At 37.9% G+C, this 27798-nt stretch overlaps 1 protein-coding gene and 1 long non-coding RNA gene across 2 annotated transcripts in view; both read left to right on the forward strand.

Annotated features, from left to right (window-relative positions):
- The window catches only part of prkx (protein kinase cAMP-dependent X-linked catalytic subunit), a 76321-nt gene that overhangs the window by 547 nt on the left and 47976 nt on the right, over positions 1 to 27798 (forward strand). The window lies entirely within an intron of this gene.
- On the forward strand, positions 4 to 22504 carry LOC134297530 (uncharacterized). Its single transcript, XR_010004299.1, has 2 exons — positions 4 to 20859; positions 21096 to 22504. It is a non-coding gene; the product is annotated as an uncharacterized LOC134297530 (long non-coding RNA).

The following is a 27798-nucleotide window of genomic DNA, read 5'->3' on the forward strand; positions in this document are numbered from 1 at the left end:
AGGGGCGGGAAAGGGAGCCGGAAAGGCAACAAAGGGAGCGCGAGGGGAGCCGAGCCTGCCCCCTCCTCCTCCTCTCCAGGGACCACCCACCGGGCCAGCGAGAGAGAGAGAGAGAGAGAGAGAAGGGGCTTTTCTCCTCCGCGCCCCTTCTCTTCTCTTCCCTGCAGCGACAGGGTCACCGGCGTCGCCTGCCCCCTCCCTCGCCCAGGTCGGGGAAACCCTGACTTGCAGGCGCCGAGGGAGCCCACCAAGCTGCCTTCCTCCAGGGGATGGGCCAGCTGCTCTCTCGGTGCCAGCCCTGCAGGCATTCCTGTCGCTTTACGCAAGCACGCAACCTGGGACTCCTTGGGCGAATTTAAGCCCCCCCCCCACCTCTCTCAGGGCAGAATAATAATAATAATAATAATATAATTATTATAATATTATAATAATTATTATTATTGTCGAAGGCTTTCATGGCCGGAATCACTGTGTTGCCGTGAGTTTTCCAGGCTGTGTAGCCATGTTCCATAAGTATTCCCTCCTGACGTTTCGCCCGCATCTGTGGCAGGCATCCTCAGAGGTTGTGAGGTCTGTTAGAAACTTGGCAAGTGGGGTTTATATATTTGTGGAATTCTCAGGGTGGGAGAAATAACTCTTATCTGAACCAAGCGAGAATGTTGCAGTTGGCCACCTTGATTAGCATTGAATAGCCTTTCAGCTTCAAGGTCTGTCTGCTTACCGCCTGGGGGAATCCTTTGTTGGGAGGTGTTTGCTGGCCCTGATGGATTCATGATTGAAATTGTTCACATGCTTGTGATTTCAATGGTTTCTCTGTGTAGTCTGACGTGGACACAGCATATTATTTGAAAACACAGAAATGCTGGACCAACTCTAACAACTACTATGTCAGACTACACAGAGCAACCATTGAAATCCACAAGCATGTGGGCAATTTCAACAGAAAGGTTGAAACCATGAAAATGAACAAAATCTGGTGACCAGTATTAAAAAAAAAACCCCTCCAAAATCAAGACAGTAAATAACACCACTCAGAAAACAGGATTCCAGACATGAAGCAATTAGGGCCAGCTAACACCTCCCAACAAAGGATTCCCCGGCAGTAAGGAGCCAGACCTTGAAGCTAAGAAGCCATTCAATGCTAGTCAAGGTGGCCAATTGCAACATTCACACCTGCCTCAAACAGACAAGAGGTCTTTCTCCCACCTTGGACATTCCACAGATATATAAACGTCAGGCAAAACATCAGGAGATAATGCTTCTGGAACATGGCCACACAACCTGGAAACCTCACAGCAACACAGTGACAGGATGTCAACAAAGATATTATCAGGAAATTGTGCTTGAATTATAGAATAGGGTACATCATGTCAAATAAATACATAATATCTTGTTTTAAACTCAAACATAAACTGAATGACAACTTATGCTACATTTCATACCATAGTGTAGTTTTAGTACCTTTATTTTACTTTAGTAGTAATGGCGTTCTCTTTCATTTTGAATCTCAAAATAGGAAGCAAAACCCACATCTCACTTAGGTGTTGGAGCTCTTCTGGCAGGTCATTTCACTTTGCTATCTCCCCCCCCCCCAACCCCGGTATTCGGAGGCACAGCACAAGTTGAGTCTGCCTTGTCTGGAATTCCGAAAAATGTCCACACCGATGGCTGAGATTGTGATGCCTTTGCTTCCTGATGAGTCCAGTGTGCACAAACCTTACTCCATGCACCAATTTGGTGAAATATTGTGCATACAATAACTGTCAGGCTATGTGTGTGGCTGAAACATCAGTGAATTTTGTGCACACACTTGGTCTCAGCCAAGGTGTCTAATGATGTATATGCAAATAGGCCAAAATATGAAATATGGAATACTTACAGTCCCAAGCATTTTGGATAAGGGATACTCAACCTGTATTGTATACTCTGCCAATAGAGCCAGGGTTTTACAAATGTCAGCAAAACAACTGGCAGGTGTCTGCTGTGGCTTCAGAATCCACCCAACCCAAGATGCTAAAGTCTGATAAGCTTTCTTTCATTGTTTTTGACTTTTGCTGTTGATTCTTGGTGAAAAACCCAACTGGTTTTGTAAACAGTGTGAGGTCCTGTTTATCCAGGAATACTTTGGGTTTGTGACCCACTGACTCTTTAAATGAAAATATTTGCATTCAAATTGGTTAGAGTTCTGGTGAGCAACCCTATTTAAATAAGAAATATGCAAGTTGTGCATGCATCACAGATTTTCATTCCAGAGAAGGATTCATGTTTTCCTGAGCAGTTGGTGTGAAGTAGTTATGTTTAATTGTGTAATGTGCTCATAGCTTTTCAGGTTTATAAGGAGTATTCACTAAACATATGTGCTCTTCTCACCAGTTCCGCCTTGGCTCCTGTTAATATTAAATATGGTTTGAACAGTGGGATTGTTCTTTTATTCGGGTCCTCAGGTTTTGTTACATCTTAAGCATTTTAGAATTACTCACGTGACCAGCTAGAATGCATGGATTGCTTTCAAAATGCAAGTAATTTGTGGCATTTCACATGTGTCCAGGGATAGGTGAGTCCTCCATGAAGGCATAGCATTCTTTCTTAGATATCCTCTCCTTGGGGGATATTTGCTTCAGATCTGCATTTGTGATTGTTTTGACAGCCCTTGGCTACAGTGCCAGAGGAAGGGGAAGATACACACAGAGATACAGACAGGGTATGATGGCAGTGCCATATGATACATGAGAAAATTTGAGAGGAAACAGTTTATGAGAGAGGGCATGTCATGAAAGCAAACATCACGTTTTAATTAAACACAAAATCTCCTTTCATGTATTATTTTATGTAGGAATGAGTTTAGAAGTGGGGGTTAAGCATGGCTCTTGTCTCTATGGGAAAGATCCTAGGCTCATTTCAGCAGACATTGAAATGAATAGAAGGTTGGGGAAGAGCCTCATGTCAGACATGCAGACCGTATTACTTACCATTTGAAAAAAGGTATAGCAACTTTATATACTCACAAATAGGGATGAACGAGTTACTGTGATCTGTATCAGTTTCATAAGTACTGAGTCATCCATTCATTCTATGTGGTTTCCACATCAGTTTGCAAACTTGAAAATATGCAAGAAAATGTGACAGTTTTTCCCAATACGCAGTTTTTTTGAATGGAGAACTTTTTGCAAAATTTGAAGTTATGCAGCCTAAGAGTAAAGTGTGTTCTGAGGCAGGTATTAGCCCAGGAAGTGTGTATTGAAATGGGTTGCTCAACCCAAATGAAATTCTGGCCTGTTCCTAGCCAAAGGCAACAATGAATTCCATGTAGGCAATTAAACGGTATTGTGGAGATGCATATTTCCACCCATTCTTTATTAATCCATTCAATGAAAGGAATTCTCAGACTGACTGGTTAAGAAACTACTATGTTTCTGTTCAGGGTTGAAGACTTCATTGGCAGCCTGCATGCATTACTATTACTAGTCTGTATATATCAGTGGTTCCCAACCTTTTTTTTACAAGGAACCACTTTGACCAGGGACCACTCTCCAACATTAGTACTGAAAGGGTTATAAATCAGTTTTTGGTCAACTTTAGATTTGGTTTGGTTATCTGGGGTGTTGATTCAGAAAAGTGTATTGGATAGACCATATCAGCTCTAGTTTCTGATACAGAACACATGCCATCTAGTAGTCGCCATCTGCTTGCCCACAGAAAACCATATTTAAAAATCTAAAGCTGATGTGGTCTACTCAATGCAATTTTCTGAATTAGCACCCCAAATAACCCCAGGAACAGTCTAAAAATGAAGACAGCAAGGCGCCCCCGTTTCCAGGCACCACATGGAACGGCTCCACTTGGGGAGAGAAGAGGAGGAGGAGAAGCAACAGTTAGGAGCCTTTCATGGGTAGTCAGCCTCTCCCCTGCCAACATTCCTATTGCCTCAGCACTATAAGAGGGTTTTGTGAGACCAGTCACTCTGGTTGCAACAGTGTAGTAATGGTGAGGCCACAGACCATATTTTAGTTTTTGGGGACCCCTGGTGGTCCACAAACCACAGGTTGGGAACCACTGGTATATATGCTAAATTGTGCTTCTGACAAGATAACTTCTAATTTGACTTAGTTTATCTTCATATATGACAATTCTTGTGTTTTTCACTTATATTTCTTCTGGTTTGTATGGGATATGAAGTAAATGGAAGTCTATATACTACATATTTGTTTGATGTTAGAATAGGACTCTGAGAATGAGTGTTTGAATCCCTGCTGGGCCTTGGAAATCGACTGGATGACCTTGAACAAGTCACATATTCTCAACTTTGGTCCAAGGAGGTTTGTGCGTGACTTGCCCAAGATCATTCAGTGGGTTTCCTTGAACAATTGATTATTTGAATCTTTGTATCCCAGTGTGCTAGCCCAACACTCCAACCAATACATCCCACTGGTATTATGGTTATTGTAGGCCAGAAATTACTTGAAGTCACACAACAGCATTAAGAACCAAAATATTATTGGTTACTACAAATTTTTGCCCCACCAGTTAATAAAATTGGTACTGTATACCTCTTCAGTATGGGGATTTAGACTCTTATTTGCTATTTTTATATTAGTTTTTTTGTAACAAGATGGAGCAAGAAGCTAACTATCTTTTTCTGGTAATTGGAGAGTGTATTCTTTCTTTTACCTTCACTATCCTTCTGGAGGTTCAGTAAAATAAGAGTTTGAGAATTCATTTTCACATGAGAGCTAGACTGGATTTTTAGTTGGAGCTATAATACCGAACATGCAATGTTTAAAACAGTAAGGATTTTACAAGTCTGAAGAGTAGCACATGTTAAATTTTGCCCCGATATATGACTTCCCTGTGTATATCCCTTGATGCCCACTATTAGCCATGGACAGTTAAGCTCAGATATCTGCACCCAATGTGTGATTATCGTTAGCCGAGATTGGGAAATCTACATCTTTTGGGCTCACTTCTCCTTTCAGTACTTGTGAGATATTGCACAAGTGAAGCTATTTGCTCATGAATTTGTATCTTCTATTTTTAAAAAAATCTTGGTGTTTGTGTGTTTCCTCTCATCAAAATTGTGTAATCTCATTTTTCAGTGTAGTGAACACTATCCTTGACAGCTTTAATAAAATAATGTGCATAGGTCTTACAATGTGACAAAGGAAGCATAATAAAGCATTATATATATATAGTGGGAAGCAAAGCATGCCCTTTCTCACTTCTTTGTAATGAATTTTCCCTTGGGAAATAGGTTTATTTGCGTCCTGTTCTGGGTGTGTTTGAAGATGCTCATGTAACCACCTGTGTTTTCTGTCTTGATCTTTTTTATACCTAAAATTTCCTTAAAAACACTAGTCATCTTCTCTTGCCATGTATTATCGTCAGTGAATATGTCAAATAGATATTTATATTCCTTTAACTGCAAATTTCACCTGAGGTGGTTTTTACTGATTTTGAGTTGTAGATTTCATCATTAAATTATGAATTTTGGGATGTTTTTCAGTTTATAGTGAAATGAATTTATAGCATTTCCTTCCCAGAGAAATGACATCAATCCTAAATAGCCGATGAATGCGTAGATTTTGAGATTAGCAGGATTGAAGCTGCTATGAATTTTTACATGGTCTCCTTGTAAAGGAAATTAATGTAGCTTTGTGTTTACCTGGAAATAAGCTCTCTCAAACAAGTAAGATTTACCTGTTCTGAGTAAACACACACAGGATTGCAGTGTAAATTTGTGGTATCGCCTATAACATTTATCAAGATAGCAGATTGAGCCTATATTTTAAGTCACCAAACAATAGAGAACATTTATGGATGAAGTTTGTTTATATTCCATTGAATATAGTGAGTTTCAAATAGTTTTAACTATGTGTGCTCAACAACAGCTTTCTTCTTAAGAAATAAAGATTCAATTGTCATGTAACGCATTCCTGTAAATAACAAGGAAATTAAAAACTGGCAGGCACAGCCCTTTTAAAATAAGTAAACTTTTAAGTGGTGAACTGGGCAATTATTTCTGCTTTGAAATAAAGACTGGCATTGCATCTTCACAATATAGTATGTGGAAAGAGAGCCTTTTTGGAAGCATTTGTTGGCATTCTGTATTTAAAATTGTAGCAAATAGATCATTTTTATTCTTCATTGTTTGCCTGCTTGTTTCTCAGCATGGTCATATTTTCAGCTAGTTTTTAAAAATAATGATAATAATAATATATATTTTATTACTTGCCCACCTTTCCTCATGTCTCGAGGTGGATTACAACATTGTGAATGCACCTTTCCATCAAATGTACTGGGCAGTTTTTCTGCTCCCCTTTCTGTCATTTATTTTGTCTGTTCCTCTCTTTCTCTCTCTCTCCCTTCCTCAACACTGTGCCCATGATTGAAGAAGTGAGAGAAATAGTGTGTAAGAGAGCAAATGATTACATAAAGGTGCATCTACACCATATAGAATTACGTAGATGCAATTTGAATCCACTTTAATTGCCATGGCTGAATGCTATGCAATAATGGGTATTGTAATTTTACCAGGCCTTGAGCCTCCTCTGCCAAAGAGTGCTGGTACCTTGCTAAACTTTCATTCTCATGATTCCATAGCATTGAGCCATAGCAGTTAAAGTGCCGTCAAACTGCGTTAATTCTGTAGTATCAGTGAAGTCAGTAATATGACCAAAGGGAGATTGGAATTTAGGTTTCCTTTTTCCTGGTCAATCCGTATAGTCTAACTACTACATTATACACCTCGGAATATGCTCAGACTTATGGAAATCTCTGTACACATGGAATTCACAAATTCTGACTTTGGGTTTGTGGTCGAATGGTTTCTTTTCTTTTTGTTAGCTGTCTTGTTTTCTGACATAGGCAGATAATAGCCTCTGCCTTGTTGTATTTTGTAACAGATATTGCAATGCTAAGCAGGATCATCTGTGGATAATGTTTGGGTAGGAGACCAAAAACAAATACCAGATTCTGTGAGTTGTTTTTCAGAGAGGACTTAGCAAAAACTTGCCCAACAAAATCCTATGATATTCATATTCATGAAGTCACATATTTGGGAAGGTCATTAGCAACAAAAAGCCCTTGCTCACACCCTAACCCTGATGTGAAGTGAGAAAATAATGCTTCTTGTTCTCCAGTGAAACTAAATATTTTGGCACAAGGTGAGGTTTCAGTCCTCATAGAGCTTTTTTGAGAAGGCATACCCCAAAACAGTAATCACAATATTTGCATTTTTCTATAGCCCAGTGCAAGACTCTGAAATGACTGATTTAGGTTAATTGAGCAGTTTTTCAATTGTGTTGAATTGTTCTGTGACAGTTGTATGTTCCAACTTCTATTATAAAGTTTAAATGTAACTTTAGTTCTACAAATACGTAGTGCTGTTTAAAATAAGTATGTGTATGTATGTATATGTGTGTGTGCGTGTGCGTGTGTGTGTAGCTTTGGAATGCTCAAGGAAGGGTTAACACTCATTTGCCATTTGTTTTGCTATCTGCCCCTGCTCACCAGATTGCTCATAAGATCACTTTCTGTCTCTGTGGTAACTGGATTTTGAAAAAATTGTACTGGAAACAAGGTTTGGTAATAAAGCTTCAGTGGAGATACCTTTCCCCCATGATAACTGTTTCAGGAGTGAAATTCCCTTCCTAGGGGTAGATTTCTTTCACTACTATTGTTCGCTCCCTGTTCTTAACTGTGGGTCTTTTGGAAGTCAGATGTTTGTAAGTCAGGGACCGCCTGTGCTCTGATTTTCAAGTTAGTTGGTTTCTCTGTTATGCTCAAGTAGTTATGATATCTTCCTATCTGCAATGATTAAAAGTTCTGGCATTATAAAAGGCAGTATAAGAATTGAGTCAGTGGTCTAATTAAGTACTCTGTAAATGTTTAGGATCTCTTTGGCCATTGGCCATGTCAGCTGGATCTAGTGAAAATTGTAATACAAACCCATTAGGTTATCTGTTACCTCTGCTGTGATAAGGTTCACTAGAGAAACATTGATTCTCAGTTTCAAGATTTGTTGTCCTAAATGAAATAGCATTAGAGGGCACTTAAACCATAGCCTTCAGAATAAAATGTTAGCATGATCTTAGTACTATAATATTATTAGTTTTAATTAAACCGCCTGCAGCTCGAATCTTTAGTTGCATCATCCAACCTTGAAATTCATTTGTTTAAACCAACTTGAGTACCCCATTGAGCTAATGTCTCATCCTCAATATTATAATGATGCCAGTGCAACTGAATTTTATTTCATCTTCCTGCAGTCTTTGATGGCATCTGAAAGCGAGAGATACAAAAGTGTCTGCCTTAGAGGGATGAGTTCCCTCCAACTCTAAAACTTACGCTGGTAAAAGCAGTTCTATCAGGAGATGCCCCCATTGGCAGTGGGATTTGTATAGGTGTTGATTCACCATAAAACTGTTGATTCAGTGAGTTGGTGAATAGCAGTTCTGGAGCAAAGGCAGTGTAGTTTTGAGTATTTGACCAGAAGATTAAGCTTTTAATAGTTACTGAGTCATGGAAACCCACTGGTGACCTTGGACCAGTCACACACACTCTCAGCCACAAAGAAGGACAATGACAAATATTCCCTAAATAATGAAATGATAGGGTCAACATAAGTCAGACTCAACTTAAAGACACATAATAATGCCAAATTTGAAAAGTCTAATTTTTAGCAAGCATGTTTTCAGAAAAAGAAAAAGTTATTCAAACTGGAAAACAATGGTGGGAAAGCATTTATCAATGATATAGTTTTATTGATTAGAAAAGCCTGATTGTGTAACATGTTGATAGAATAAAAGAGTAGACAGGTGGAGATAACAATTTTTCTTCAAGAGAAAGCTAACATATTTATAACCTCATTCTCTGTTTTTGATAGTTGAAATGCTCCTCTTTTGGTTGTCTTTCGGTCTCTCTCTCTCTCTCTCTCTCTCTCTCTACAGTGTGAATTAAAAACTCTGCAACCAATTCTTTCTTTTATTGCCCTTACCCACAGTTTTATGGATTCGAACTGGATCTTCAGTGTTGTACTTGAAAGATTCACATATTAAAGGGGGGATAGATATTTCACAAATTAAGGAAGTTTGCATGCATGGAGTGTAACTTTTCAAACAAAAATACATTGTATTACTAATTCTGCAAAGTTGTCATTTCAGCATTTGTTTCAAAAAAACTAGTTATTCACAAGAGATCCTAAGTGTAACAGGTGCATCTTTTCCACTTGGTCTTGAAATTAGTGTGTTTACATGTGATATTAAGCCATGGTTGATGCTCCAGGAAATGCACTCATGAAGTAATTAGCAATTAGCATACCAGAAGGGCGACAGAAGGAAAAATTATGTTGTTATGGAACACTTTGTCACACTGCATTGTTCATGTATCCTTTTTACTAAGAGGAAGTTGTTCTTTTGTTTTTATGTTTCAGTTAAAGTGCTTATCATGTGATTCTACTACTAAGTTCCTTAGAACTTGTATTTAGTTCATATTATGAAGTCATACACTTCTCTATGTCTGCTTGAATATGAGACCCCTTAAATTTCCTGTGATATGTATCATATATATTGTGTGTAAATATATTGTAGAATAAGAATATAGGTCTTCAGAATTCTGTTTTACCAACATAGCGCTGTTTCATTTTTAATTGCAAAATGCCTTATGTGACGGATAGTACTGCCAGATGTCAGTATCTGACTTTGTCTCAGATCTGACTTATCTCCTTTTCCCCTGAGCCTAAAGGAGAGGAATCTGAGGGTAATAGCATTGTCCTTAAAACAAGTTTGTGCTTGTTTTGTTCTGTTCACTATAGGTCACATTTCTCAAATGCAAGGCCTGCGGGCTGATTCCAGCCCACAATGGTAATTTTATGTGGCCCGAGGGCACATAAAATGCTAGTTCAACGTAGTTACCTTTCTGTAATCTTAATATTACAAACAACCCTTTGAAGGTAACCATAAGGCCCTCTGTGAAAATGAGTTTGACACTCCTGCTGTGGGTTGTAACCCCCATGTCTATGAGTCTATGTTAGAGTTATACATTTCTAACTGATTTGTATTCACAATCCCTACATATTTAATAGTGTAGGAAATATATAGGGATCACAAAAATCTCCCAGTCCTGACTTATTGGACATCAGCTACTGTGAGCAATGGCAGATTGATGTTTCCACTGCCTCCTTCCAACAATCTCAGGTGTGAAGAGGAATTGTGACAGGCATCTCTCTTCTGAATGTTGCACCAAAGATTTCTTGAGATGTGTGTGTGTGTGTGGAAACATCAGGGAAAAACAGACTGCTTAAGTATACTAAATTAAATTACCGATCTAACAGGCTGCCCAAAATTATCTTTATAACTTCAATTCTATATTCAATTCAAATTTTAAATATAAGGTTCAGACACCCTGTAAAATCTCTTTAATTTGATGTAAATATTTTAGATAAATGTCACAATAATTCTGTAAGCCTAAGTATAAAAACAAAACTGTGTCAAAAATACTTTCATGTTAACACTAAATTATCTATGAGACAGCTATAGAAAATCTGTGTGTATGTTGTGTATTTTAGCATAATTACGGTGAAATGGAAGATATAGTAGCTTTTTTTGCACAGTCACTTTTAATGCATTTCAAAATCAGATATTCATGCATTCATTCTAAAACTATAAATAGCATTTCTAGATTTTTATGCTTTGGAATTTCAAGGCTGGGGTTAGTGTTTGAGAATTAATCCCTGTAATCTAAAGACATCTGAGGATTTCCACCATGCACCAGGCCAAGGTCTGTCCAGTTACAGATTATGCTTTCAACAGTGAGCCAGGCATGTGCCTCTCAGAAGCTTACAAGTAGGATAGCAGTAGTCTGGCATTCATAAAGAATTTGCTTTGAAACATGGAGTTACCTTTTCTGCACAAAATTTAACGTGCAGATGGGTTTTAACTCTCTATAAGCTGCAAATGAGATGTCATCAGGTTACTGAAAGAACACTTCTCCTATATGTATATAACTTTAAGATGACTCCAGAGTGCAAGTCTAATGAAGTGAAATGGGTCAGTTGCTAGTGAGAAGGACATTTTGATAGTAACACTTTGCACATGGAATAAACTTAGTATCAATTGTGATCTTTGATGAATACTATTTTATTCTCTTAAGCCTTTTATAATTTACATCTTATTGATCATATTTGATTATCTTTAAGCTAATATTGTCTAGGGTTTACAAATAATGGGCAGCATGCTGGTGTACTTTATCCAATTGCTATCACTAGGGAGGTGTTAACTGGCACCCCAAACAAAGAACGCCTCCAGACACAATAGCCAGGTAACCTCTATGCAAAATACCCTCACTGATTGACTTTGCAGGTGCAAGGCTACTCAGTGCTAACCAAGCTTTTTAATTGCAACATTCACACTTTCTTCAAACAGAAAAGGGTTCTTTCTCCCACTCTAAACATTCCACAGATAGATAGATAAATAGATAGATAAACACTCCACTTGCCTCATTTCCAACAGAACTCTGAACAAACTTCTGAGGATGCATGCCACAAATGTAGGTAAAAGTCAAGAGAGAATGCTGCTGGAATATGGCCATACAGCCCAAAAAACTCACAGCAACCCAATCAGGATATAGATGGAAAGTCTGTGCTAGCCACAGCTAAATTCAGATTAGTCAAGGCAGCACATGATAGTAAGTTCAGATCTCCTAAATTCTGGGTTGTCACTTCAAAAATATATCATCCAATAACAACTACAGTTCTCTTAGCTGTATTATATTTCACTTTTATTGTGTTGTACTATGCAGGTTGGGCATTCCTTGTCTGGAATACTGAAATCAGACATACTCCAAAATCATGACACCTTTGCGTTCAGTGCACATAACTTTGTTTCATGTACAAAATGATTAAAATATTATGTCTAAAATTACTTCCAAGATATGTTTATATAGTGTATATGAAATATTAATTCTGTGCTTAAATGTGGGCTCCATTTCTAAAATATCTCATTTTGCATATGCAAAAACAGGTATTCCAAAACTTGAAAAAAATCGAAATCTCAAACATTTCTGGTTCCAATCATTTTGGATAAATAATATTTAACCAATCACTGTTTTGTGAATGACTTCAGAAATACATCCTACATCCTTCCCTACAAAGATCTTATTACATATTAGCCACGAATACCTTTTATACCACTGGATTTAAACTTATTAGACCATATTCTGAAACTCTCCATCCCGGAACAAAAACTGGAGATAGTTATAGATGTTGTATGAGAATTGTAGCTTAGATGTGTTTTAAGATTGCTGTTATAGAAGAAACCTTAATTTGAACCCCCCCTTCTTTTTTAGTCAAGATTTGATAGGTCAAAGGTCACAGAGTCTGCATACCTGCTTGTAATTTGAAAGGAATTTATGGGCGGATATTTTACCTTTTGAATAAGGACAAGGTGAAAGCAACAACAGAGCGCCGAAGGGAATTATAGATTTTCTTCTACATTTCCTTGAAAATGTCCATTAATGCTTAGACATCCCATCTCATACTATAAGGATTCTATAAAAACTCTTAGCACTTTTTGTTTTCTGATCTGTAGCCTCTTTGTACTGATCTCCTTAATCAGCTGTGATTTTCCTAAATTAGGTGAGGGGTTAAGGTGCTAAAGAACCATAGTGCTGAACTTCATGTTATTATTTTTATTCATCTTTCCGTAGTACCCTGTGGATCTATTTACTTGGATTCAGAGTTTTGAGCTCTAGTGCCTACTATTCATCGCTTCCTCACTTCCCACCATGTTCCAAGTGAGCACATGTTCACAAATTAAATTTGAAGAGCTTATATATTTAGCTCTTCTTTGTGATAATTGTTTCTAGCTGCAATCCACACCACAATTATCTGTGTAAACTCCATCAAAATTGGTAGGACATGCATCTACATAATTTTGCTCAGGAATATACTTTGTTTCATTTTCAAATAACATATCATTTTTAGTAACTCATGGACTTTGATGGGATCATGTGCTATGCAATGTCATACTACTTGTTGGTATAAGTAAAGCTGTATATCTAGACCTTTAATTGCAATGTTGTCTTAATTAAATTTGACACTCTTTATACTATGAAGACCATTATACAGGCAGTACCTAAGTTACAAACAAGTTAGGTTCTGTAGGTTTGTTCTTAAGTTGAATTTGTTTGTAAGTCAGATCTCCAGCCAAAAATACATATTTTTCAACTTTGGATAGCATAGGGAAGGGTTAACATCCCTGTGGTGTTTGTTTTGCGGTCTGTGTCCTTGTTCACAAGATTTCACTTAACTTTCTGTCCCTGTGATCGTTGGATTTTGAAAAAGTTGGTTTGTTGTGAAAACAAGAATTGGCAATAAAGCTTCAGTGGAGACACCTTTCCCCCCATGATAACTCTTTCAGGAGTGAGTTTCCCTTCTGAAGGGTAGATTTCTCTCACTTCTTGTTCTTACCTATGAATTGTTTGGAAGTCAGATGCTTGTAATGTGGGGAGTGCCTGTATATCTGATTTTTATTTGCAAACCTCTGTATTTAAAACATCAGAAGTTAACAGCTTGATATCTTACTATCTGTGTATATTTTGTACTGAATACTACCAAACCAGTTTGGCAGCATTTTTTATGAGAAAAGAAAAGAAAAAAAAGAGCCTGAGTATAATGGCTTGGTGGTCATTTCAGTGACATGACACTACAGAGTCTACTAAACCTCCTACCGTTAGTGTTATTGTTCATTTTTAGGAAAAGAAGTACAATTATTCTCCATATGCTTTTTAATGAATGTTCAAATTATGGGCTTGGTTGGGGAACAAAATACTCAAGCAAATGTTGTGTATCAATCCACAAATCAGTAGCCTATACATTAATGTCTGCTTTGCTAAGTCATTTGTACTTGAATAGCATTAAACAAGGGACAAATCTTGTGGTAGTACGGTAGCCGAGTACAAGCTTGATTCAGGCCAAAATTTACACTATAGACTCCATATCTCAGAGATCAATGAGCACATAGAAGTCCCAACACAGTTTTCAGGCATCTTCAACTAAGTTTTGCATGAAAAGAACATATGTCTCTTGTGAAAACTAAATTGAGATTGATGGTATTTTGAGTGTAGAAGTGGATACATCATTGAATGCTACAGTTATGATTACCCATGCTATCCTATTTCCCATTTCTCTGGTGGACAGTGAAGAAAGCTGGAGTGTATGTAACTGTGGACTGCTAAAAAGACAAATGGGTCTTAGGGCAAATAAAGCCTAGAAGCCAGAATGACTAAACTGACTAAACTAAGAAGGTTGCCTTTTGGACATGTTATGAGAAGACATGACTCACTAAAAAGGCAATAGGAAAACAGGAAGACCACATTTCAGACGAATGGACTCATTCAAGGATACGATATCCCTGAATCTGCAAGAGTTGAGCAGGGCTGTTAAGGATAAGGTGACTTGGAGGTCTCCCATTCATAGGGCTGTAATAAGTCAAAGTCAGCTTAAAGAAAGTTAAGAACAGCAACAGCGATATCCTGATTGCAATTAGCTGTGGCGATTTTGGCATAAAAGAACACTCTTTAACCCAATTAAAAGGAAAAGAAAAAATGGCAACACATATTTGTCTGTTTTTTGTGTGTCACTCTTTATGGATTGCAGAAATATTAATGTTTGCATATTGTAAATAGACCCATTGAAAAAACAGGCCTGACTGATTTGTTTGTGTGATATAAGTGGAACTGCACTACACATGACTAATTTGGATTTAACTCAATGTATTTTAAAATACAGTTATTGATTATTGTTTTCTTGATTTTTCATTCTCTGCACTGTAGACATAATGCTTGTGATTAAGTGAGGCATTAAGTGAGCAAAAACGGAAGAATTCTTGAGGTTAAATTTCTCCAATTCTAAAACCATGCAAAAACTCTAAAGAACCTTTTTTATAGGTGAGCAAGCTTTACAAAATTCAGCCAAGATTAACTTCTCAATAATTATGAAGGTACTTTATTTCAGAAAGAAGAGCATAGTTTCCTTCCATAGTAAAACCCTAATAACATCACAGCTGAAAGGTTAATTTTAAATTCTTGTATACAGTTTTCTGTGTATGCTTTGAGGGTTCTACCACATCCTGAAAGAAATTCACGAATATTGTCTTGCCCTGTTTATTTCATTTCTATTGTTGTCACCAAGGAAAGATTGTAGTTTTACTTTAGTTTAGAAGGGGTGTATGGAGATTCAGGTCTCATCTACACTGCCATATAATGCATTTGAAACCATATTATATGGTCAAGTGGACTCATATAATGCAATTCAACTAAGTTAAACTTGGAAGAAAGTTTGCCTAGAAAAAGCAGCAGTAGGTTCACCTTAGAGTTGCCACAAATCAGATATGACTTATAGGGAACACAACAATAGAAAGAGGGATAATATCTCTTTATTTAAATCCATATTTTTATTTATATTAAAGATATGAGGCTTGGATCACATATATGACAAGAATATTCTTAATAAAAATATAAATGTGTTCAGTGAGGCTGCAGAGACTAGGGATTTTTCACTCCTATTGAGAACAGGACAATATGTTTCGCTCTTGAATGTCTAACCAATTCTCCCTGTATAGTACAGATAATTTTAATATGACTAGTTACTATAATAGTGCCAGTAATTTATGAGACCCTTTCAAATTTGTTTTGGAAAAAGCAAAAAGCATTTAGCGACAGATAAATTAGGGTGGATAGTAAATCACACTATGGAAGAAAAAAAACATTTAGACATATCCTGCAATGTGTGCTGCAGACATACCTTTTCATTTGCACTTGTAATAATTACCCCCAATCTCATTAGATATGGATGTGAAAATTTGTTGTGGTCTTCCCCCACAAAATAAAGTCTTACATTAGAGGCACTGTTGGCGATGATGTCGGTAGTTTTGCTATACAATAGTAAAGGAATAAACAGGAATCTCTTATTTTTATCCTCAGTGGAAATGAGACAAGCATTTTCACTTCTACTATCACATCGAGAAATTTGACTTCCTTCTTGGTACAAAGGAAAATCTACAGAACTCAGTAGTTTCTGTGAAGAGTACAGAGTTTCCAGATTAATGATAAAGTCGGTGTGAAACCAAAGTTCTTGTAGAAATGATTAGCTGGTAATAATGTTGCCTTTGCTGTCTTCAGTTCAGTTTTTGTTGCCAGCCTTAACAAAAAAGTCAAGGTGAAACTCTTCACTAGAGACTAACCGGGAGAGCAAAGAATCTAAGTACAGTACTACCACAGTATTTAATACTTTAAAAATGATGTACAAATGAGGGAGAAGAGCTGATCAGTAGCATAGGATAACAAACAAATATATTTTCTATAGCATTTGCAACTATACACAAAGGAAAAGAAATTATTTTTCCAGTAGATGAAAAAATGTTCTTAATAATGGAAGAGTCCTACAAGAGAGACCCTAGTTTAAAGGTTTGAAGAAGATGTTGATGTCCTCTTCCAAAATACTAGTAATATTTTTACATCTTGTTTTAAAAGACTAGCATTGAAGCCTCTGTGATGTAGTGGTTTGAATACTGGACTCTGAGTGGTAGCCAGATTTCCAATGTCCACTCAACCACAGAAATCCACTGGGTGACTTTGGGCACGTCACACTTTCTCCGCCTCAGAGAAAGGCACTCTGAACCAAGCTTGTCAAGAGAACCCTAAAGATAGGTTCACCTTAGGATCAGAAATGTCTTGAAGACATGCAAGAAGATGAAGTCATATACACGTCAGCCTTGCCATTTCACAGCAAATTATTTTTTCTGTTGTATTTTAATCAAAATAGAGATACAAAGAGATGATCATGTAGAGACATTAAAAGGCACTTATATAATGATACTATGAAGAAGATCAATTACATGAAAAGGGGGATACCATATTATAAGATACCATATTATAAAATATGGTAATGTTCCAAATTCATATCCACAATGCATGATGTAGGTAACCTCTGGTTTACTGCAAGGTGATAACATCTGTAGCATTTAGTTCAGATGGAACTTACACACTTAGGTGTGTGCCAGAGTTAAGCAAATGCATATAGTCTAAACTAGGAATGCAAATGTTTGATTATTTCATCTTCGCCAATAGAACAAATAATTTCTGCAGTTCTTGCTGTGAGAAAAATGAATATTTATATGGAGTTCTCACTTGGTATTTGTGCATCTTAAGGTGTTTCACAATACTGGGGAGGTGTGCATAACATTTGTACAAAATTTATAGTTTTAATGAATAATTTTAATTCAGATGAGCCAGAGATAACCCCTGGGTGATCCACAGATGCTCATCTTTGCAATACAGGCAATAATTTTATAGGAAATTTAATGTTGACAAATCTCTCAAAATATGAAATGTCTAGGGTCCTGTAAACTAGATGCCATGAGAAATCAAACTGATTAGCTGATTTGATTTGAAAATACAGCATTGTTACACAATCTGCATTTTAGGGAGTGTACCTCTGTCCATTTTCTTGCATGCATGTGCTGTTCATTTCATTTGACTGTGGTATCAATTTGGGATTCTCTGCTCTCCCAGTTCGTTTCTAGTTAAGAGTTTCACCTTGACTTTTTTGTTAAGGCTGGCAACAAAAACTAAACACTTTGGTCTACTTTGAAATACTGTGTTCAGTTCTGGGCATGCCAGTTCAGGAAGGCTATCAACAAAGGATATCAACAAATATTTTGGAGAAGACTGAGAGGTGACATAACTGTTTTTAAATGCATGAACAGGTTTCATGTAGAAGATGGAGCAAGCTTCAAGTTTGAAGAAGGGCAAATCCGCTTAAACATTAGGAAGATTTTCCCCCCTATAAGAACTGTTCAGCAGTGGAATGGGCTGCCTGAGAGAGTGGCGGAATTGTATATCTTTAAATAGATGTTAGATAGAAGTACTTTTAATGTGTTTTCCTTGCATATATCAAGGGGTTGGACTGAATGATCCTTGTGGTCCATTCCAACTCTAAGATTCTGTGATTCTGTGATAGCTTGTCAAGTGCCATAGGATTGCATTCTTTTTAATGTTTTTGCAACATGTTCATGAAATAATTATGAGTCAATATATATGGATTTGAGGTGTGGGCTCTCACCCTTGTTTCTTTTTTAATTTCTTTTCATGAGTGAAGAAATGATATCCTGAATATCAGAACTTCCTGCATCAGTTCACCAGGTGCCATAGGATTCAGTCCTCTTGAAGTAGTCAGATGAATGAGAGAAAATAAACCAAAGCAGTACAAGTAATGGAAGATCCAGCTGTTCCTGGAATAGGGGGTTGAAACAAATGTCTGCTATGTCATGAACATGCACTTACCGTATATACTTGAAGATAAGCTGAGTTTTTCAGCCCTATTTATGAGCTGAAAAAGCCTCCCCTGGCTTATAATCGGGTCAAGATCAAGCCGGCAGCAGAGCCTGGAGGCCGTTGCTTGCAATATATGATATATTTATCTCTCATCTTACCCTCCCTCATCAGTGTTTACTTTTACAAAGCCTCCCTCGCTCTTAACCAAGGGAATGTTTTCAAAAGAGAAAGAAGGCCTTGCAAGTCAGGAAGAAGAATATATATATATATATATATACACATTAATCTTATAAAAGAATTTCCCCCTGCAAATATCACAGATGATATGTGTGGACTGGAAAATGTAAATGTAAAGAAACTAAAAGAAAATCATAAATGCAGTATCTATATGTACTGTATATTTTAAATATGGTCAACAGTATTAAGATTTAAGGTTGGATGACCCAGAGATATTCACGGTTGTACTACTTTGGGTGTGGGGGGCTTTGCTCCTAATCCATCCAGACATGGAGGGCTGACTATACTGTTGAGGCTCTTCTTAATACCATTGCTATCTCTGAATCTGATTAAATCAAATTAAATCAGGACCCTTGTGTCCCTTCAATGCTGTATGGATTTATATGTTTTACTAGATTGAAAATATTCAATATATTTCACACTAGATTGAAAATATTCAATCTAGAGTGAAAATGAAAATATTAAATGATATCACTGTAGTGTCATTCAGCTACAACACCTCATCATGCTGTAAGATTGGATGTGCAATAATAGTGGGTCAGTTTTGGAGACCCCAAAATTGTAGAATAATGTATTTGCTTATAGAAATTAGTTGTCCAGAAATTATAATTATTTGTTTATATATGCATTTTTGAAATGTTATCCATTCTGAAATTAGGTACCAAAGAACAATGAAGTGACAGTATTTTTTCAGTAGTTTTGAGTACACAGGTAGCTGAAAGCCAGGTGTTTGAGAGCTGAACAATTAAAAGACTTCCATGTAGGTGCACAGATACGTTGCTTGTTGTTCAACCTTTAAAAAGTATGATTCTAATAAATTATATATTTAAAAACTCACATTAAATTAAAATCTCACCAAACAAGCATAGATAGCACTTATACTTTCTGAACACTTTCTTTTAAACTGTTTGAAGCTTGTTCTGAAAGATTCTTCCTTATTCTTACAAGTTTTGGGTGAAGACTCCCACCCATTGAGGATTTGGGTTTGGAGTTGCTTATCTTGTTTCTGCAGTGGGTCTGTGGGAGTGTGATGTGGGGGTGTATTGTTGCACTGCAGTGCTCCCTCCCACTACACTTTTAAAGATGACAACAACAAGACAACAACTGCAGGTTTCTTTCTTTCCTATATAAGTTGCCTGGTCCTCAGGGGCTGCCTAGTTAGATGATCTCAGTGTTTGTAGGCTGGGAAATGACATTTTAAAAAACAAACCTAAAAACAAAATTGCAGCTTTCTCTTTAAATAACAGAAGTCTTTCTCCACATATGTGTGTGTGTGTGTGTGTGTGTGTGTGTGTGTGTGTATTACACACACGCACACATATACACATACAGGATCACTAAAGTAATGGCTATCACTATTTTAAAGTGCTGTTTTCTGGACTTAATTTCTGCCACGGTATAGTCACCAGAGGTTTTCCTCAATTAAACATATATGAAATGAAGAAGGAGAAATAATGTTAAGGTAATCTATCTTGACAGTTTTGTTGTCAGTTCACCCCGGTGGCGAAGTGTGTTAAAGCACTGAGCTGCTGAGCTTGCAGACCGAAAGGTCCCAGGTTCAAATCCCGGGAGCGGAATGAGCACTGCTGTTAGCTCCAGCTTCTGCCAACCTAGCAGTTTGAAAACATGCCAATATGAGTAGATCAATAGGTACCACTCCAGCGGGAAGGTAACGGCGCTCCATGCCGTCATGCTGGCCACATGACCTTGGAGGTGTCTACGGACAATGCCGGCTCTTTGGCTTAGAAATGGAGATGAGCACCAACCCCCAGAGTCAGACATGACTGGACTTAACATCAGGGGAAAACCTTTACCTTTAGACTTGTTTTAATCGGAGTATTTTAGTGTCTGTTTCAGGGCATATTAATACAGATGTATCCATATTCATGTGGAGACGAGATCATTTTGACTGTTCTATTTTTTATACAAGGTAGCATTTCTATTATATATCACCCAGTAACTTATAATCATGAAGTCATTCCCAGCACTGCTAGGCTACATATATACCTCTTTCGTGACATTAAACTGCAGTTTTCCGCTAATTTAACATGTGCATGATAAATCACAGCTCATCTTGCCTATGATTGGTCCGGTGATAATATTTTTCAGCAAATGTTTGTTGATTTAAGTGTAAGTCCTGGATATAAAGAATGAACATATTGGCCTAAATCCAATGGTTAGTGCTAATTAGAGTTGACCCATTAAATCATTGGGAATGTGGTAAATTCCTTTGATTGAGTGGATCTAATCTGGTCATTATAAAAGGCTATTTTCTGAACACTATCATGTAACCAGGTTTGCCATTCATGCATCTGAGTCATTTGAGACATGATAGGAGTAGTTTTCAAGTACATAATTAAACGGTAACATTGTTAGAGATCATAGCAGTGTATTAAGTCTGTCAACACTCAGCAGCTTGCAATGGAACTTGAAATGCCAGTAGTTCCATGGAGTCAAGGGATTTTTGTTTGTGCTAGGGCCTATGCTTGTGCTTAATTAAAACAAAAATAAAAATTGTGTAATGTTTTAAGCTTTTATGCAGATAAGCTCCAACACAACATTGCCAAAGCAGTGTTCTAATATAGTACAAAGGAGCTTTTTATTGCATTCCTGGTGAATTGTTTTAAAACAACTTTCTAAGACATTTGTTTGCTTTTAAAAAAGATTATAATGTCAAACTATTCTTGTGTAAAAATGAGTTATTATAAAGCGTTTCTTGTCTAATTCAGATTTGTTTATTTCACTTCAAACTTCTGAAAATTTTCAATTTTTAACATATTATGAAGAATATCAAGGATCAGCAACCATAATTGGTTCCCATGTACAGCATGTTTTCTCAAAGATACTGAAAAATAATAACCATATAAAGTGTACATTTTGAAAGTTTTCAGTGGCATAGACAAATATCAACTTAGCTAACTTTATACTGTGTCCCAATAACTTCTGTCTGACAAAAAGTCCCCTTTTGTTTAGTTCTTTGCTTAATGAAACTTGAGAAGTAGTGTATGCAGAAATTGAGCAGGGGTTGAATTAGGAAACCTCTAGGAATGTAAAACCCTGTTGGATATTGCATCTGAGTGTAGCATTGTAATTGTTCTGGAATGATAGATAGCACATTGTCATTAAATATGGGGATGGGGGGAATAGACAGTCAGTAGTGAACAGTAGCAGGTGACTAAAGTTGTTGCTTTTCTCTACATCTTAGCTAGTTTTGTTTTTTTTCAAACTGGAGCAGTGACATGAAGCTGAGAGACACTCTAATGCCCTGGTGTCATTTTCACCAAGGGCCACATCAGAATTATGGTTGCATTCAAAGGGCTGGATATAAAAAGTTTTTTTGTTTTTTATATATAAAAAGGGGGGCAGGCTGTGGCGCAGGCTGGTAAGCAGCTGCTGCAATAAATCACTCTGACGAAGAGGTCATGAGAGCGAGGCCAGCCCATGGCGGGGTGAGCACCCATCAATTAAAAATAAAATATAGCCCCTGCTTGTTGCTGACCTAGAAATCCGAAAGATAGTTGCATCTATCAAGTAGGAAATAAGGTACCACTTATAAAAGTGGGGAAGCACGTTTAGCTAATTTACAACGTTGGAATGAGGAAGTGAGGAAGTGCCATCAGAGTGGATGATGAAGCAGCTGCTCCCCCCTGTGGCCAGAATCGAACATCCCCTCAGGAGAAGGTTAAATTGCCTCTGCATCTGTCTGTCTGTCTGTCTGTCTGTCTGTCTGTCTCTGTTTGATGTGTTTATGGGCATTGAATGTTTGCCTTATATGTACATAATGTGATCCGCCCTGGGTCCCCTTCAGGGTGAGAAGGGTGGAATATAAATACTGTAAATAAATAAATAAATAAAATTGTAAGACTGAGTAAAGTAGTTATGTTGCTCTGGCATTGAAAGCCTAATATGTAGTAGTGGTGGTGGTGGTGGTGGTGGTGGTGATAGAAAAATGAAACCATGTTGCTCTGGTATTGAAAGCCTAAAACACCTCCCATATGAAAGCTACCTACTGATTACTAAGGTCAGTTCAAATATCATGTATCCATTATGCCCAGACCCTATGTGAGGAAGAGCAAAATGGGGGGTGGGGGGGCACCTTTCTTCAAAATCCTCTTCCTTGTTTGTACCATGAAGTAAGGGCCTTTGCATTCTAGCTCAGCTAGGAGGGAAATGGACCAGACATAGGGAGACCTTCTTTAAAGACTTCAACCCCAACTCCAATTTCTCAAGGGCCTGAAAGCGAGACGGGAGAGGCTCCACCTGTCTCATGTGCCACTCTGACCAGATGCTGTCTATCATAGTGTTTCTTTGTAGATATCCAACCATTATCTTTTTTTAAAAAAATAGTTTTTATTGTGCTTTTATCTATAATTACAGTGAAAGCAAGGAAAACAATTGTGTGTAGAAGGTGGGGTGAAAGTAGAGACCAGAGACCAAGAAGAAAAAGAAAATAAAACCAGGAGAAAAAATAAAAATAAATAATAAACTTAAAAATAGGTGTGAGAAAAAAATTTAAAAAAAAGAGAAAAAAGAAAGAAAAAAATTGAATGACTTCCCATTGACCTCTTGAGGGTTTTAAAATCTTATAGTCTATTTTCATCTCTGGTATTAACAGTCTTGTAGTTTTGATGTATATCACATATCAAATAAGTCTATTGTTAAATTATATCCTTCTTTCTAAATGAAGTTTCTGAAGCCCAGCCAATCTGTTTTTTCTTTTATTTCTCTTAGTCTTTGAGTTAAAGTATTCATTTATATTATACTAGCTGTGCCCGGCCACGCGTTGCTGTGGCGAAGTATGGTGGTATGGGAAATAAAGTATTGAGGAATTGGTGGTAGTTAAGGTCAAGGGTAAAGGTTTTCCCCAGACATTAAGTCCAGTCGTGTCTGACTCTGGAGGTTGGTGCTCATCTCCTTTTCTAAGCCGAAGAGCCGGCGTTGTCCGTAGACTCCTCCAAGGTCATGTGGGATGACTACATGGAGCGGCGTTACCTTCCCGCCGGAGCAGTACCTATTGATGCACTCACATTTGCATGTTTTCGAACTTCTGGGTTGGCAGAAGCTGGGGCTAACAGTGGGGGCTCTCTCCGCTCCCCCAATTCAAACCTGTGGCCTTTCGGTCCAGAAGTTCAGCAGCTCAGCGCTTTAACACGCTGCGCCATCAGGGGATATTATTTCCTAAAGGTTGTGTATATGCAATATTTCTGATTGGTTTTTTTTGTTTGTTGGAGGCAAGTATGAATGCTGCAATTAGGAAAAATGATTAGGATGTAATGGCCTTGCAGCTTTAAAGTCTGGCTGTTTCCTCCCTGAGTGAATTTTTTGTTGGGAGGTGTTAGCTGGCCCTGATTGTTTCCTGTCTGGAATTCCCTTGTTTTCAGAGTGGTGTTGTTTGCGATATTTTATGTGCTTCTACTGTCTGTGGCCCTGAGAAAACAGAGGATCTTCCAGACTTTGATGATGGGAATACTTTGTTGGGAGGTGTTAGCTGGCCCTGATTGTTTCCTGTCTGGAATTCCCTTGTTTTCAGAGTGGTGTTGTTTGCGATATTTTATGTGCTTCTACTGTCTGTGGCCCTGAGAAAACACGATTTGCCAGACTTTGATGATGGGAATACTTTGTTGGGAGGTGTTAGCTGGCCCCGATTGTTTCCTGTGTGGAATTCCCCTGTTTATTTACTGTCCTGGTTTTAGAGATTATATTGTTCTGCATTATTCTATCCCAGTAATTATTTCATATTAAAGAAGAATCTCACTTATCCAACATTCGCTTATACAATGTTCTGGATTATCCAACGCAGTCTGCCTTTTCATAATCAATGTTTTTGTAGTCAGTGTTTTAAATTCATTGTGATATTTTAGTGGTAAATTTGTAAATACAGTACAGTAGAGTCTCACTTATCCAACATAAAAGGGCCGGCAGAACATTGGATAAGTGAATATGTTGGATAATGAGGAATTAAGGATAACCCTATTAAACATCAAATTAAGTTATGATTTTACAAATTAAGCACCAAAACATCATGTTAGACAACAAATTTGTCAGAAAAGTAGTTCAGTACACAGTAATGCTATATAGTAATTACTGTATTTATGAATTTAGCACCAAAATATCACGATATATTGAAAGCATTGACTACAAAAATGCGTTGGATAATCCAGAACGTTGGATAAGCGAGTGTTGGATAAGTGAGACTCTACTGTAAATACTACATAGCATTACTGCGCATGAAACTACTTTTTCTGTCAAATTTGTTGTATAATATGATGTTTTGGTGCTTAATTTGTATAACGATTACCTAATTTGATGTTTAATTGGCTTTTCCTGAATCCCTTCTTATTATCCAACATATTCACTTATCCTGCCGGCCTGTTTACGTTGGATAAGTGAGACTCTACTGTATATAGATAATCTTAAATTATCTGCTTAGAACTGGATTATATGAGGCCCCTTCTTCACAGCTGTATAAAATGCACACTGAAGTGGATTATATGGCAGTGTGGAGTCAAGATAATCCAGTGCAAAGCAGATAATATAAGATTATAAATGGGTTATATAGCTGTGTTGAAGGGCCTTGAGTCTACACTGTAGGCTTGATCGATCCACGAAAAATTTGATTCTAAACTCGTTGCAAAAGTAGAGGGGGGCAGCGTTTCGTTTTTGAAGGTATTTCCGAATGTTGCCCCCAAAAATTTTTGAAATTAACGAAAATTCGTTATTTTCTAAATTAATTCGTTAATGGCGGACGCGCATGCGCAATTCCCAAAAACAGCACAGAGGGAGAGGACTTTACAGGACTCTCCCACCCTCATTTTTTTAGTGATCTTCTTCAAACTTGGTACAGTGGTAGAACACATTTAACACTGATAGCTCACCAAAATTTGGAACGTTTCCCTTATCCTCTGAGTTTTGGCGAATTTTCATAGCTTTTATAATAAACCATTTTTTAATAATTGCAGAAATCTGTTCCTGGTTTGAAAGTCTTATTTCCTGTTAAATTGGGTTGTCTTTACTGTGAAAGTCATTGTTCTACTTCAGAAACTTTGTTTTTGTGGCTGAAACTTTGTTAAATTGGTGTGTGTGTGATATATACTGTGTATATATATATAGTCCCTGCATATGTGTGTGTGTGTTTGTGTGTGTGTGTGTATAGGTAAAGGTAAAGGTATCCCTTGACGTTAAGTTCAGTCATGTCTGACTCTGGGGGTTGGTGCTCATCTCCATTTCTAAGCCCAAGAGCCAGTGTTGTCCATAGACACCTCCAAGGTCATGTGGCCGGCATGACTACATGGAGTGCCATTACCTTCCCGCCAGAGCGGTACCTATTGATCTACTCACATTGGCATGTTTTCAAGCTGCTAGGTTGGCAGAAGCTGGAGCTAACAGCGGGCACTCACTCTGCTCCCGGGATTTGAACCTGGGACCTTTCGGTCTGCAAGTTCAGCAGCTCAGTGCTTTAACACACTTCACCATCGGGGCTCATGTATATATAATATACATACACATACACACAATGTGGAGAATATGTGGAAAGGTAGATAGATAGATAAGTTGGCAGCCACAGCGAAGGCACCTTCCTGGGAGCAAGGTCTAATAATAATAATAATAATAATAATAATAATAATAATAAATCCCTTACAATATCCAAGATGGGTACCATTATTGGCAGAGAAAGCCAAGCTGTAGGAGTTGAAATCCAATCATTTATCCTCCCTATAGAATCAATTTTATATGCATTTTTAGCTACAGAAAAGCTAAAATCAGGACAGTAAAAGAACAACAACCAGAAAATGGGAATTCCAGATAGGAAACAATCAGGGCCAGCTAATACCTCCCAACAAAGGATTCCCCCAGGTAGGAAGCAGCCAGGCTTTGAAGCTGCAAGGCTATTCAATGCTAATCAAGGTGACCAATTGCAACATTCACACTTGCCTCCCACAGACAAGAGTTCTTTCTCCCACCCTGGACCTTCCACAGATATATAAACCCCACTTGCCTAGCTTCGCACAGATGTCAAAACCTCACCGCCGGGCCCCTCTCTGTCTCTCTCGGTCTCTCCATTCCCGGCTCCATCCGCCGCCTTCCCGCCTCACAGAGAGACACCAGGCCTGAGCTGAGGCGAGGCGGCGGCGGCCATTTCCCCCCTCCGTCTTCCTCCTCCTCCTCGGCCTCCTTCCCCCTCGCCCCCTCCCATTGGCTGAGCCCGTGACGCCCCTTTTGCTGAGGGGCAAAAGGAAAGGGCCTGAATGGTGGGAGTTTGGGTGATTTGCAAAAGCTGTTTTTTCCTAACGAAAAAAACGACGACATAACAAAAAACGGCCTCTCGCGATTCGAAACCGCAATATCCAGACGTGTGGACAATCAAGGTCGTATATTGCTTCAAAACAAACGAAAATAACGAATTAATAACGGGTAACAGGGAAATCGAATTATTTGAGCAAGCCTACTACACTGCCATATAATCCAGTGCAAATTAGATAATCTGTGGAAGAAGTCTAAGTGAGGCCTAAATCTGCCTGTCCCCTAACTGAAACCTGGCTGTCCCTTGGTTGCTAGGCAACCAAGTGGGCAGAGATTAGCCCTCTAAACTGGCAGCAATTGGATAAAAAAAATTATTGCTCTCCCTCTAATTAGGACTTTATTTTTCTTTTCTTTTTGTTGTATCAACCTTGAGGCGTGGATGATGGGTTGTGTTGTCAAATTTTGAGGTTGGGGGGCCTGTATTTTTGTTGTTTTGTGAATTGCCGTGATGCCATCACTCTTTTATATATATAGATCTAACAGTTTTAAAATCCAATCGTTGATGGACGGTACCTCCTTTTGATTCCATATTCTAGCTACAACTAGTCTTGCTGTGGTTCCAATAAAAAATAGTAATTTGTCTTGATTCTTGTTTGTTTTTACATTTGGTATACCTAATAAATATGTCTCTGGTGATAGAGGAAACTTGAGTCCTAGTATTGATTGTGACGCCTTGTGGACATTTTTCCAGTATTCTTTGATTTTCTTACTTCCTTGTTACATTTGATATCCAACCATTATCTTAAGCTGAGTATTGATAAAACACTGATCTTGGTGTTTTAGCCTGACCATTCAGTAGTTCCTCCGTAGTTACCAGCTTACACAGTCAGTCTTGTCTCAATTGCTAGGAAGCTCAGGGTTTTGCTAGATGATCATTAGTCCTTGCACCTTTTTATTGGGGCAACAGCAAAAGCATGTGATTGCCATCTTTTG

This window comes from Anolis carolinensis, chromosome 3 (assembly GCF_035594765.1).
Source record: "Anolis carolinensis isolate JA03-04 chromosome 3, rAnoCar3.1.pri, whole genome shotgun sequence".
In the NCBI taxonomy this organism is placed as follows: Eukaryota; Metazoa; Chordata; class Lepidosauria; order Squamata; family Dactyloidae; genus Anolis; species Anolis carolinensis.